Consider the following 14687-nt stretch of genomic DNA (forward strand, 5'->3'; position numbering starts at 1 on the left):
CAACTAGAAAAAAAAATTTTATCCAGAAATGCAAATTGAAATAGCCACTAAACAAATTGAGAAAGTAATCACGGAGGATAATGAGACAGTGTGAACATACACGAATTTAATTAGACTCTTTGAGCTAGAGCTTGCTAAGACGTGTGACAAGTCACCCCGGAAAAGAAGACACAAACCCAAAAGTTGGTGGGATGAGGAAGTTAAGAGAGCCATAACAAAACGTCAGGAAGCCTCTAGGGAACACAGACATGCTAAGCAGCGGGGTGAACCGACGGATGATGCTGAAAGAAAATGGGCAACCTTTCTAAGCTGTAGAAGGGATGCATTCCTTCTCATCAATGAAAAGATTAGAAGAAAGGGAGCTCAGTGGCTGGCAGAAGTACATAAAAAGATAGAAAGGCAGCTGCGAAATTTTGGAACCATCTAAACTCTCTAAGAAATGAGACGAGCCTAGAGCAGAGTTTTATACCTACAGCCCAAGGTGCTAGGCTAGAAGGGGACGAAGCTATTGAATATATAAGAACAAGGGTGACAGAAAAATTTCAACAAAGAAGTACTTTATGCACCACAATACACAAGGACGAATCGAATGGTGCAATGACTCCGTTTTCACAACGAAAGTGGGAAAGGGCTGAGAAAAGGGTTCCTAGTAGTACATCAACAGGTCCAGATGGCATTCCAATTATGCTGATGAAGACATTAGGTCCGAAGTCTAAGCAGGGTTTGAGAGAGGCAGTGAGCAAAATAATAATCGATTGTGAAGTTCCCGATGGATGGAAACTTAGCAGGATGGGCGTGATCTATAAAAGAAAGGGGGACAAAGCTGACATAAACAACTACCGTCCTATAGCAGTGACATCAGTGGTGTACAGGCTGGCCATGCAGATTATAAAGGAAAGACTGCAGGCATGGATAGAGGATGAGGGGGTTCTGGGGGAACTGCAGAATGGGTTTCGGAAACACAGGAGGTTGGAAGACAATCTGTTCTCACTGACGCAGTGCATCGAAATAGCAGAAAAGGAACACAGGCCCCTGTGGCTAGCATTTTTGGATATCAAGGGAGCGTACGATAGCGTGGTTCAAGAGGAATTGTGAGGAATACTGGACACACTAGGTGTGGAACGTGTAGTCACTAATCGTTTAAAGGATATCTCTAAAGGTAACAAGGTAGTTATAAAGTGGGAAAAACAGGTATCCAAACCTGCAGAGGTAAAATGGGGGCTTAGGCAGGGGTGCCCCCGTCACCCTTATTACTCATGGTGTACCTACAAGGATTAGAGGCCAAATTAGAGGGAAGTGGACTGGGCTTCAACCTCTCTTTAGTCAAACAAGGAAAGCTCATTGATCAGGCACTACCAGCATTAATGTACGCAGATGATATAGTGCTAATGGCCAACAACAAGGAAGATTTGCAGAGATTGATGGACATCTGCGGTAATGAGGGAGATAGGTTAGATTTTAGATTCAGTAAGGAAAAATCAGCAGTCATGATTTTAAATCACAACGACGGTAGTGAGCTTAGAATACAGGAGGTCACGCTAGAGATAACAGATAAATACAAATATCTGGGCGTATGGATAAGCAAAGGGACCGAGTACCTGAGGGAACACGAAATATACGTGACGGCTAAAGGTAACAGGAATGCAGCAGTGATGAAAAATAGGGCACTGTGGAATTACAATAGGTATGATGTTGTGAGAAGAATATGGAAAGGGGTCATGGTTCCTGGGCTGACGTACGGCAATGCGGTCTTGTGCATGAGATCAGAAGTTCTAGCAAGATTAGAGATTAAGCAACGTGGAATAGGTAGGCTTGCTTTAGGAGCTCACGGGAATACACCAAATCAGGGAGTACAAGGTGATATGGGATGGACATCATTTGAGGGCAGGTAAGCTAGCAGCAAGATAAAATTTGAGAAGCGATTGAGAGAAATGGGGGAGGAGCGTTGGGCTAGGAAGGTTTTCAGCTACTTTTACATGAAGAATGTCGATACAAAATGGAGGAAGCGAACCAGGAAATTGACTGGTAATTACTTAGAAAACAGCAGGTGGCCAAACCAAAAAGAACTATCGGTTAAGAAGAAAGTGAAGGAAACGGAGACTGACATGTGGAGAATGGGCATGATTAAGAAGTCCGCACTAGAGATCTATCGAACGTTTAAGCAGGAAATTGCCAAGGAAAGGATCTATGATAATACTCGGGGTAGTTCTCTACTGTTTGAGGCCAGGACGGAAATACTGCGAACCAAGACATATCGGGCCAAATACGAAGGGGTAGACACAGTATGCAGTACGTGTGGAGAGGAAGAAAAAACTGCCGAACTCTTGATAATGTTCTGTAAAGGGTTTCACCCTATAGTTCAGGATGATGGCGCAGAGTTTTTCAAAGCAGTGGGGTTTAGGGACCGGAAGGGCGAAATAAACTTTAAACGGGTAGACTTAACTAGAAGGAGGTTATCTGATTGGTGGCTAAAGTCAATGCACGAGTGAAAATTAAACCCTTCACTGCAAAGTGCGAATCCTCAAACTCAATTTTTAAAGAAAAAAAATAAATCTAGTTTTTGGTTCATTAAGTATTACGGCTTGGTGGCGCTAGCCACCGCCCGATCTCAATGGTACAGCCATATCCATCCATCCATCCATCCATCCATCCATCCATCCATCCATCCATCCATCCATCCATCCATCCATCCATCCATCCATCCATCCATCCATCCATCCATCCATCCATCCATCCATCCATCCATCCATCCATCCATCCATCCATCCATCCATCCATCCATCCATCCATCCATCCATCCATCCATCCATCCATCCATCCATCCATCCATCCATCCATCCATCCATCCATCCATCCATCCATCCATCCATCCATCCATCCATCCATCCATCCATCCATCCATCCATCCATCCATCCATCCATCCATCCATCCATCCATCCATCCATCCATCCATCCATCCATCCATCCATCCATCCATCCATCCATCCATCCATCCATCCATCCATCCATCCATCCATCCATCCATCCATCCATCCATCCATCCATCCATCCATCCATCCATCCATCCATCCATCCATCCATCCATCCATCCATCCATCCATCCATCCATCCATGTGTGCGTCCCTGTTTGTTGTTTTCGTTCGTCAATTAACATTCTCACACCTGTAGCTTTTCTGTACGAAGATGAACTCTGGCCTGCTTTCAACTGTCGTGCATGTCGCCATGGAGCTGATGGATTCTGACAGCGACGAAGAGTACGATGACTTAGTCGCAGCAATAGCAATGAAATCGGCGAGATTGAACCAAAATCGCATGCCAAGGTATTGTGAGGATGTTGTTAACCGGTATTTTGGTTTCGAGTTTAAACGGATGTTTCGGCTGTCACGGGAAACGTTCAGGGATCTCGTTGCCCGCTACCAGACGTCCTCGTTCTTCCCAGATTCTCCTGGTGGTCGCCCACGGATTAGTGCAGACAAGACTTGCTTGGTAGTGCTGAGCTACCTCGCTAGCCAGTCGAGTATGTACTCCCTTGCCGACAGGTTTGATATATCTGAGTCGTCAGTGCGCACGAGCATTGAGCGTGTATTGAACTTTTTACTCAGTATAAGCGAAGAAGTCATTTCTTGGCCAGACAGTCGTGAGCAAGAACGGATCAAGACTGGCTTTTTGCTAAGGAACGAAGGTAAAGGTCCGTGCAACACCATAGGCTGTGTAAATGGTTGACACATAGAAATTAAGAAGCCGGAGGAGTCGCCGCATTCGTACTTTAACCGCAAGAAATTTCCATCTGTAGTGCTCCAGGGAATATGCAATGACAGGAAGAAGTTCATTGACGTTTCAATAGGATTTCCTGGATCTGCAAACGATGCCAGGGTGCTTCGTGAAGGCCCTTTCTTCGAGGTAGCTCAGACGAAGTGTGCAGACAGTTACCTGCTTGGAGACTCTGCATACCCCTTGCTTCCATGGTTGTCGACACCATACCGGGATAAATGAACAGACCTTTCCAGCATGGAAAAATCGCTATAACAAGTGCCACTCGCAGCAGAGATCTGCCATTGAGAATGCCTTCGGTCATCTGAAACAAAGGTTTCGAAGGCTTTACTTTGTTGACGCTGCTACAATCAAACAGTGCTGCCTTTTAGTAATGGCTGCTTGTGTGTTGCACAACATATGCAACAAAGAAAGAGATTTCTTTATTGAGCTCCAAGAAGCTGCAAAGATTGAAGAGGTTGGAAATTATGATGAAAATGATGTCACAGACCTAAGTTTGGCTGCATACAGTGAATGTCTGAGAAAGGCTATTGCTCAAAAGTACTGTTAGTGCTTCAATGAGTATTTTATGAACGATAGTGTGAAGTGAGAATGTGGTGAAGAATTTGTGGTATTAAAGAGTCGACTATATAGTTGTCTAAGAAAAACAATTTCGATTCATCTCAATTTATTCGCAATTTTTTCTACATTGGCTTTCCGCAACAGTCACTAGGCGTTCAAGAAGGCTCATCATTGCCTTCGACCGCTCCTCCCTCTCTTTCCGGCTTTCTCTAAATTCTTGAAGGAGACATTGAATTGGCGTGCAATCCACCCTTTTCCTTTTTTATGGGGTTGGCTTGACGCTTCTTCAGCTGCAGCTGAATCTTCGTGTTCCGCAGGTTCTTCTGAGCCAGAATATGCAGCAGCCGCACCTTCTTGTCTGGCAGGTTCTGCATCCTGAGACGCACTTACTGGTGGACGATCATTTCGCCTGCTTGCATCGTGGCTGTCCCTGAAATGAATGTAACTTCACAAACATGAAATATTTACATTTCATGTACAATTACTTTACCTGTTTTTTCCAATCACCCTTCCTGGGGTAATCAATATGTCGGGGTGATGTGATGTTCTTTTTCCAGAACATCACTCAGTTCTCTAGAAATAAAAAAAATATTGGTAGTATGATGATGAATAGCTGAATATAACCGGTACTCACTCTTCAAATACGCAAGACACCCTTCCACTACCTGAAGAGTTATTTTTTGATTTTGAGCATTTGTAAGCCCGCTCGAGACTTTTCCATTTGTTCTGTATTTGCAGTGGTTTACACGGAGATTCAAACTCTCTAGAAACCATTTCGGCAAGTGTTTGCCACAGGGCCTTTTTCGTGCTGAAAGAAATACATGCAAAAACACAATGATCACAAACAGAAAGACTTGGCATGTGTGAGAAACAACATGTATAGGTTAGACATGTGGTGCATTTCACAATTACTCCAAATAACACTTACCGAAAGCCACCCTTTTCGCCGACAAGATCTTTAAGCTCCTTATATTTGTTAATTCCCCGCAGGGGCGCCTGCGCAAGTAGGCGTTTGGTGTGTAGTGACACCACGGACCCGAGCTAACAGGGGAGGTTTCGACCCCCTCCCACGCCTAGCCGTGCGTGCCTTTGCCGTGTCCGGGGAAAAGGAGATCCGGGGGGTTGAGCCAATGCTGGGTGATTGGACCTGTAAGGCCCCCCAGTGGCGGCAACACACCCCTTTGGCCCCGGCTTCACGTAGACGGCACCCTCGGATTGACCCGCCCGGGCGGAATCGGCAGTCGCCTTTTCCTGTCTCCACCTCACATCTTCGTCTTTTCTTTTACTTTAAATCTTTCCTGTACTCTACTCACTTCCATTGACTTCCGTGTTTCCTAACGGCAAGGGTTAACCCTGTGTGGCTATCCTACCTTGGATACCCCATATTCGGTTATAGTGGTGGCGCACAGCTGGCGTCTGCAGGGCCTGTACTTACAGACCCTGCAACGTCCCCTTGTAGGACTCCATGGTGGGTGGCTGGCGCCGCTGCCGAAAATAAACATTTACATATGGCTAGTTCCTTCCCCCCACTCCCTGATCGCCCTCAGAAAAAAGGACGCACCGATGAAGTCTTCCAGTTTTTTGGTCACCAGAAATTATTTTTTCCCCGATTCCACGTTATCCACGCTGACACACCCGGTTAATCAGTGCGAACGCTCTCACCTTGTCTAGTTTCAAAGTCTTTGATGGAAATCTTTGACCCAGGATATAAAGCATCGAGAATGGCAAGTGGTGACCTCCTGTTGGAGCTCCGCGACCAGAAACAATATGAGAGACTGCCTATAATCTAGTGAAATTCGGAGATACCAAATTAATAGTAACCCCACACCGAACCATGAACACCACCCGTGGCGTTGTTTCAGATGATGACCTGTTAGGGCTGACGGAGGCTGAACTCCTGGAGGGTTTTAGCGAACAGAATGTCATTAACGTGAAACGAATTAGGATGAGGCGTGATGGCAAAGAAATCCAGACTAAGCACCTGATACTTACTTTCAATTCAAGTGTACTACCCGACTCCGTTGAGTCTGGGTACATCAAGCTTCGAGTGAGGCCATATATACCGAACCCTCTCCGATGTTTCAAATGTCAGTGGTTCGGCCACAGTTCTCAGAACTGCCGAGGCCGCCTAACTTGTGCGAAATGCAGTGGTGAAGAACACACATCTGATACCAGTGAAAACTCTCTTCACTGTGCGGACTGTAACGGGGAGCATGCCGCATACTCACGGTTATGCCCATGCTGGAAAAAATAAAAAAAATTGTCACAATTAAAGTAAAACAAAACATTTCATTAGGGAGGCACGAAGGCAGGTGTCCTACCTACCAGAAACCAGCTTTGCCGAAGTGGCGCGTCAGGGGGCAGCGCCACGACGGCCCCCGGCGCCTGTCTGGCACACTCGTAGTGAGCCAGTGGTGACGCCATTCGCCCCCTCGGCGGTTGCAGCAAGTGCTGCTCCGCCAACCAAGAAAGACCCACCAACCTCCGGGCTGGGGGCCGCGAAGGTCTCGTCTTTTGAGGCGAGGCCCTCAAAACAAACGCAGCGCTCGCAAGAACGCGTGTCCAGCGCCTCGCACGAGGCAATGGACACAACACCGAGCGTGAGGGCGCAGCCAGTGCCTAAGTATCGGCGCGACTCTGTCGACCGATCCAGAAAAGAAAAATGTCTTGTCACGGCCCCTGGAAAAGGTCCGTGAGCTAACTTTCCATCCTTGAGCACACAGCACAAAACACATCTAAAATGGACACACAAATACTACAGTGGAATTCCAGAGGCCTATTCAATAACCTAGATGATATCAAAAACTTGCTTAATGACTATCAGCCAAAAGTGTTCTGTGTTCAAGAAACTCATTTAAGGTCAACTCATGTGAATTTCTTAAATCAATATGTGGTTTTTCGTAAAGATCGAAATGGTGGCAATTTCTCTTCTGGAGGTGTGGCCATCATTGCACAAAGAAGCGTAGCATGCCGGCACATTGTGCTACAAAGCTCTCTTGAGGTTGTGGCTGTTCGCGCTATTCTATTCAACAATCTTATATCTATCTGCTCGATCTACATAGCCCCTGACAAACCATTCAATAAAACAGAGTTCGAAAAGCTTATTGATCAGCTTCCAGAACCATATGTGTTAATGGGAGGTTTTAATGCTCACAGTTTGCTATGGGGTCATACCAAATGTGATGCGAGAGGTCGTGCAATTGAAAACTTTCTTCTCGCATCTGGAGCCTGTCTGCTCAATAAGGCAGAGCCAACATACTTCAGTACCACACACAATACATATTCATGCATAGATTTAGCCATTGGGTCACCGTCACTCCTACCTTACTTAGATTGGAAAGTTAATAATAATCCATGACGAAGTGACCATTTTCCAACTCCTTTAGTAACAAAACAACGGGATGACCGGTCGTCTTATCCTAAAAAGTAGAACTTTCATGTTGCAAACTGGGTGAAATTCAGATAGCTATGTACACTACACCTCGAAGAGGTAGCCCATTTTGAAGTAGAAGAGATGGCCAACTATATTTCTGAATATGTTCTTACTTGTGCAAAAAAGTGCACACCGCAGTCCAGGAATGATAAGGTTAACACAAAGCCATGGTGGAATCGGGAGTGTGAAATTGCTAAAAAACGGCCAAACAAAGCATGGAGAACTTTTCTCGCTACCCAACAGCAGAAAACTTGATAACCTTTAAAATTTGCAAAGCGAATGGCAGGCGTGTCCGCCGTATAGCCAAACAGGAAAGCTGGACACACTATATATCCTCAATAAACTCCTACACAGACGTCAGCAAGGTTTATAATAAGGTGCATAAATTTAAAGGACAAGGCGCAAATCCCTTCCCTTTGGTGAATTACTGCGGTGATACAATAGAAGAACAGGCAAACGCTCTCGGCGAACACTTCGAGAAAATGTCAAGCTCAGAAAACTATACCACTAAGTTTTTACGCCGCTAAGTTTTACGGGGGCCCGCAGCTTCATCAAGCTATCCTTGCGATGGCTTTTTCTGCTGGCCTCCGGCATTGTGTACTATGTACATGATGTCAATAAAGTTCACTGTTCACTGTTCAAAAGCATAGCTGAAAGTGTACCTCTGTGCCGGAACAAGCCTGTATCAGACGGATACAATAAACCACTAACACTATATGAACTGAAGCTCGCCCTTGGTTCCTGTGGAAGCTCTGCTCCTGGTTCTGATACAATTACTTATGAAATGATCAGAAATCTCCCTGATGAAACCCTGAACTGCCTTTTAGCACTTTACAACAAGATTTTCAATGCCGGCAAAATACCCTCTGCTTGGAAAGAGGCCATAGTACTACCAATACTTAAAGAGGGCAAAGATCCCTCTTCGGTAAATAGTTACAGGCCTATCGCCCTCACAAGCTGCCTACTGAAAGTGTTTGAAAAAATGATTAACTGCCGCTTGGTCTATTACTTGGAATACAACGGCATGTTGGACCCGTGCCAGTCTGGTTTCCGTACAGCTAGATCCACAACCGACAATCTTGTCCTCCTCGAGTCGTATATACGTGATGCGTTTGTACACAATCAATACTGTCTGCACCCCGCCGCGGTGGTCTAGTGGCTAAGGTACTCGGCTACTGACCCGCAGGTCGCGGGATCGAATCCCGGCTGTGGCGGCTGCATATCCGATGGCGGCGGAAATGTTGTAGGCCCATGTGCTCAGATTTGGGTGCACGTTAAAGAACCCCAGGTGGTCGAAATTTCCGGAGCCCTCCACTACGGCGTCTCTCATAATCATATGATAGTTTTGGGACATTAAACCTCACATATCAATCAATCAATTCTGACCCGAAAGTCGGGGGTTCGATCCCTGCCATGGCAGTCGAATTTCGGTGGAGGAGACATGGTAGAAGCTCGTGTACTGTGCGATGTCGGTGGACGTTAAAGAACACCAGATGGTCCGGAGCCCTCAATTATGATTTTAGACATTGGACTGCCAGATATTATTAATATTACTAGTCTGCTGTAACCCAACGAAAATTTGATCAGAGCCATGTCGGTTGTTTTGTCAGTTGTTGTGTAGTAGGTAAACACAAATTTTTCTCTCTCTCTTTTTCGTCCACATCGGCTACGCTGGTCGATGTGTTAACACGCGCACCAGCGAGCATGAAAATTAATTTAATGGAATCGTCTGACCTCGCCCCCGCTATATGTCAGTCATGGAAATGAGATGCGGTCTTTGAAACCACAGCAGTTTTGTACCATCAACCTAATCAGACAAATTGAGAAATTGCGGAAGCATATCATGTCACAAATAACGCCGCACTTTGTGCAAGTTGACCTTCGCGGTTGTTCCAAGACAAGTAATTCGACTGTATTAATCGACTGTAAACAGGCAATTGTTTGACTTTTTGTGCCTCTTTATAACACGTATGCTGCACCCACGTTTTTGTAGATATTTTTTACGGGTGTAACTTTCAGTTGTAAGGGAGCACTAGATGGTGCATGTATTCCCAGCCTTTCATGTCCTGCTCTTCTCTTTTTTTTTTGCCCTAAGTATTATTACAACTAGTGTCACTGCAGGTTAGCAGACACTTATCGTCATTACATATATGGTGTGAGCAACGTGCACACTGTTGGTTGAATGGGTCTTATTTTATGAAATGTCGACTATATACTTTCTACAGTACTGTTAAAAAATTTGAACCCCACATTCTACTCGTCGACAATGTTAATGGGCATTGGTTACGAATGCATCTGCAAATCTAAGACAACTGGTGTGCTTCATTGCCAACCGAGTTGTCTCTTTTTTTTGTTTCATTTTTTTGCCGTAGAGCACTGGTGTCGAGGAAAACAAAGGGGTGACGTTTCTGAGCTGCTCAACAGATCCTACAGTTGAACAACCAACGGAACTAGTCGAGCTCACAGCTAAACATTGAAGTTCGTGATTGAATTATGGAGGGATATGTTGACCCTGTACAACAACCTCGGAAAAGAGCAGTACTTCGAGATAGGTAATAGTGCTCTTCAAGTTGTAAAAGACTATGTCTACTTAGGGCAGGTAATAACCGCGGAGCCGAACCACGAGATTGAAGTAACTAGAAGAATAAGAATGGGGTGGAGCGCATTTGGCAAGCACTCTGCCCCGCCGCGGTGGTCTAAGGTACTCGGCTGCTAACCCGCAGGTCGCGGGTTCAATTCTCGGCTGCGGCGGCTGCATTTGTAGGCCCGTGTACTCAGATTTGGGTGCACGTTAAATAACCCCAGGTTGTCAAAATTTCCGGAGCCCTCCACTACGGCGTCTCTCATAATCAAATGGTGGTTTTGGGACGTTAAACCCCACAAATCAATCAATGGCAAGCACTCTCACATTATGACAGGTAGATTGCCACTATCCCTCAAGAGGAAGGTGTATAACAGCTGTATCTTGCCGGTACTTAGCTACGGAGCAGAAACCTGCAAACTTACAAAGAGGGTTCAGCTCTAATTGAGGACGACGCAGCGAGCAATGGAAAGAAAAATGGTAGGTGTAACCTTAAGAGACAAGAAGAGAGCAGAGTGGATTAGGGAACAAACGGGAGTTAAGGATATCATAGCTGAAATCAAGAAGAAGAAATGGAAATGGGCCGGGCATGTAGCGCGTAGACAGGATAACCGCTGGTCGTTAAGGGTAACTAACTGGATTACCAGAGAAGGCAAGCGGGTTAGGGGGAGACAGAAGGTTAGGTGGGCAGATGAGATTAATAAGTTTGCGGGTATAAATTGGCAGCAGCAAACACAGGACCGGGTTAACTGGTGGAACATGGGAGATGCCTTTGTCCTGCAGTGGACGTAGTCAGGCTGATGATGATGATGATGATGTATACCCTTGCCAAATTCACGGTGTCTAGGAAGTCCTGGACCAGCACGAGCGCAAAGGTTAAGTGTGAGGCCCGCGCACTCGTCGCGGCGGCTGCTCCGGCGTACCAACTTTTCCCGTGAGCGCTTGCGCGCCCGTTGGGGGCGCTGGTGTGCTTGAAAATGGTCTATTCGAGACTAACTGCCACCGTTCGTAGTAGGCGAGGACATGGCGAAGTATCTTGTCCAGTTCAAACACGTCTGTGAGTGAAATGCCCTGGAGTGGTCTCTTTGGGCGCAGAAGCTGTTAACTCTTCTTCCCGGTGAAGTGTCCGACGTGATAACGTTCTTGTCGAGGGAAACGTTTGAGAGCTTTGACGAAGTTAAGGAAGTGCTTTTGAGACGTTATAAGAATTGTCACCCGAGGATTTACGGCAAAGGGTCCGGTATGCTAAAAAGGGGAGTGAGTCACACACTGACTTGCGTTTCGTCTTAAAGCCGATTTAAGTGAATGGCTCAAGAGCAAAGATGTCTATGACGATCGCGATAAGGTGGTAGAATGCATTGCATTGTAGCAATTCTACCGCTGCATCGAGGATCACGTCAAGCTTTGGCTGCAAGATAAGCTTGGTGAAGTACAGATAAACAAGGCAGCAGAGTTAGCTGAGGAGTATTATACTCGCCGAAAGTTGCATAGTAGGGCAGTGCGTGTTAAAAAGGGTGAAAGAAAAGGGGGCTTTTCAAAGAAACCTGATAAACGGAAACCCACTCCGCACAGCAATTTCAGGAAGGCCCGTCTCTTGCGAAGGACACTGTAGGAGAAGGGCAAACGGAAGCGGAGAAATTGAGTGAGGGTCCTAAACAACGCACTGATACCACACGGGCGTTTGAATCACGGAAGCCGCTAATCTACTACAACTGCAAAAAGAAAGGGCACATGGCGGTAAACTGTAAACAAAAGTTTGCTTTCGCAACAATCCGAGAATCGGAAAACAACATGCGGTTGTTAGAGCCGTATCTTCAAGAAATCGGCGTCAATGGGAAAACGTGTCCAGCACTTCGAGATCAGCGGCAACCATGGACGTTGTCCATCCTTCGTTTGTGTCTTCGGACGACTTTACAGGAGAATGCGCGTGGATCAGGCAAGTCGCCGAGGAGCAGAGTGCTTGCTTACCAATCGCTACGGTTGTCATTGAAGGCCCGTTCGGTAAGCTTCGCGCCAAAGCGGCTGTGCCTGCCGTGCTTCCCGATCGTTTTCCTTATATTTTTTTCAAATAACTCTGAGCAGCTTCTGAAAGAGCAGGGTAAATTGTTCTTTTCCTACTTAGCGTACATGGCCCTCACGTGATCGCAAGCGCGGAAGCTTTCGCAGGAACTTGATCTTGTTCAATGTACTGAAACACCACCTGCAAAAGCTGCTGATATGTGTGACCTTGGCGACGAGTCGACGGAACCTCGGACAGAAAGTTCTCCTGGTGAGTCACTCGAGCACTCACTCGAGCGGCCTGTAGCCGAAGCGACTGGCGCTGTCTCTGTCGGCGGAGGAGACGACATGGCGCCATTGAGTCAGAGGGAGACAGGTGCAACGCGCTTGCCTGTAACGGAAAGTTGGAGTGAGCTGTTGAGGGTTAATCGAGAAATGCTCATTTGAGAGCAGCGTGAGGACCTGTCGATTAAAGCGCTTTTGGAAAGCGTAAACTTGGGAAAAAAGGAAAAGAATTTTCTTTTTTTGAGAAAGCAGGGCTCCTGTATCGGAGCTACGCAAATGCGCAAGGTCGCAAGTATGAGCAGCTCTTGGTGCCAGAAAAGTATCGTCGCCAACTATTGGAGCTGGCGCATGAAAAGGCGTGGGCAGGGCATCTCGTCATAAAAAAGGCCCAGGCTAGAGTTTCCCTTAAGTTATACTGGCTGCAATGCTGGAAGGATATCAAAGACTTTGTACGCTCATGCGACACTTGTCAGAGAGCGGGTAAATCCACGGACAAGTGGAAGGCACCCATGAAGCTTGTGCCAATCATCACAGAACCTTTTCGACGCCTAGTAATTGATATTGTCGGGCCATTGCCAGAGTCAAGGCAAGGTTGTCAGTACATCCTGACGGCCCTCTCTGTAGCCTTGAAATTTCTAGAACCGATACCACTTAAGGAAGAAGAATGGCAATTTAGGCTAGTTGGTTTGAATTCATGGTAACAAGGGCTGCAGCGCGAGCACGAATGTGCTAGAACAAACAGACGAAAGTCGAGGCACGGAAGGCTCTTTGCCTTCCGTGCCTCGACTTCCGTCTGTTTCTTCTAGCACATTCGTGCTCGCGCTGCAGCCCTTGTTACCACTTAAGGAGTTCGATTCCCCTCATGTCGTGGATGCTCTGCTCTCTATTGTCATGTAGTGTGGGAACTTGTACTGCAGCAACTCGAAGGCACTTTGTTCGGTTGAGGCGGAAATGTTGTAGGCCCGTGTGCTCAGATTTCGGTGCACGTTAAAGAACCCCAGGTGGTCGAAATTTCCGGAGCCCTTCACTACGCCGTTTCTCATAATAATATGGTGGTTTTGGGACGTTAAACCCAACATATCAATCAATCGAAGACACTTTGGGGCAACCATTTTATTTTGGTAGAACTCAGGCTCTAGATGGTCGTCGGTAACATCCGAAGGACGCAGCTGCCGCGCCGGCGTGTCACACGAAAAACACACTCGCGGCTCGTCGCTACACAGACACACCTACTGATTCTGCCCTCGCAGTCATCCGACTTGCACCCATTATCAATACGACAACAGAATGAAACGCGATACCATCTTTCTCACGTGATCATACCAGGCGCCTACTTTGGCGCATGTAAAGACGATTGACACAAATGATAACCGCGCACTTCCACTGCGACAAACCAAAAACTTCACGTGGCAAAATTCGCACGCATCGGATTCCCTTCTGAAATTCAATGCGGCAACGGCCTTGTCTTCACCAGCTGCCTTACCTCTACTTTTTTGTATAATGTGGAATAAAAGTAGTGCACAGATCGATCCATCACCCGCAATCTAATCCGGTACAACGTATGCATTCCGTTCTGAAATGAATACTGAGAGCTCTTTGTTACGAGCACAAACGTGACTGTGAAGCGTGTATTCCTCCCGCTATGTTCGCTTTGAGATCAGCTCCTCATGAGAGCACTGGTTTTAGCCCTGCAGAGACTGTGTATGACAGGAGTTTGAGAACGCCATTGCACCATTGCGAATTCTACGTGAGTCCTTGGAGGAATTAGATGAGGACTCTAATGTAGTTGCGTATGTTCTCGGCCTCCTTCATAGGCTTGGAAAAACGAAAGGTCCTGTGGAAAGCCACATGAAGGCTGCAGAAGCGTTGTCCAAGGAGTACTACGACAAATAGTAAAAAAAGCGCACGTTTGAAGTGGGTGGTCAAGTAATGCTGCTGCGGCCGTCCAAAAAGAATAAGCACGAGGTTCATTGGGAAGGGTCCGCCAAAGTAATATCGAAGCTTTCTGATAGTAATTATGAAGTGAAATTAGAAAGGTTGCTGAACAAAATTTACCA

The sequence above is a fragment of the Rhipicephalus microplus genome, chromosome X (genome assembly GCF_043290135.1).
Source record: "Rhipicephalus microplus isolate Deutch F79 chromosome X, USDA_Rmic, whole genome shotgun sequence".
NCBI classification, from domain to species: Eukaryota; Metazoa; Arthropoda; class Arachnida; order Ixodida; family Ixodidae; genus Rhipicephalus; species Rhipicephalus microplus.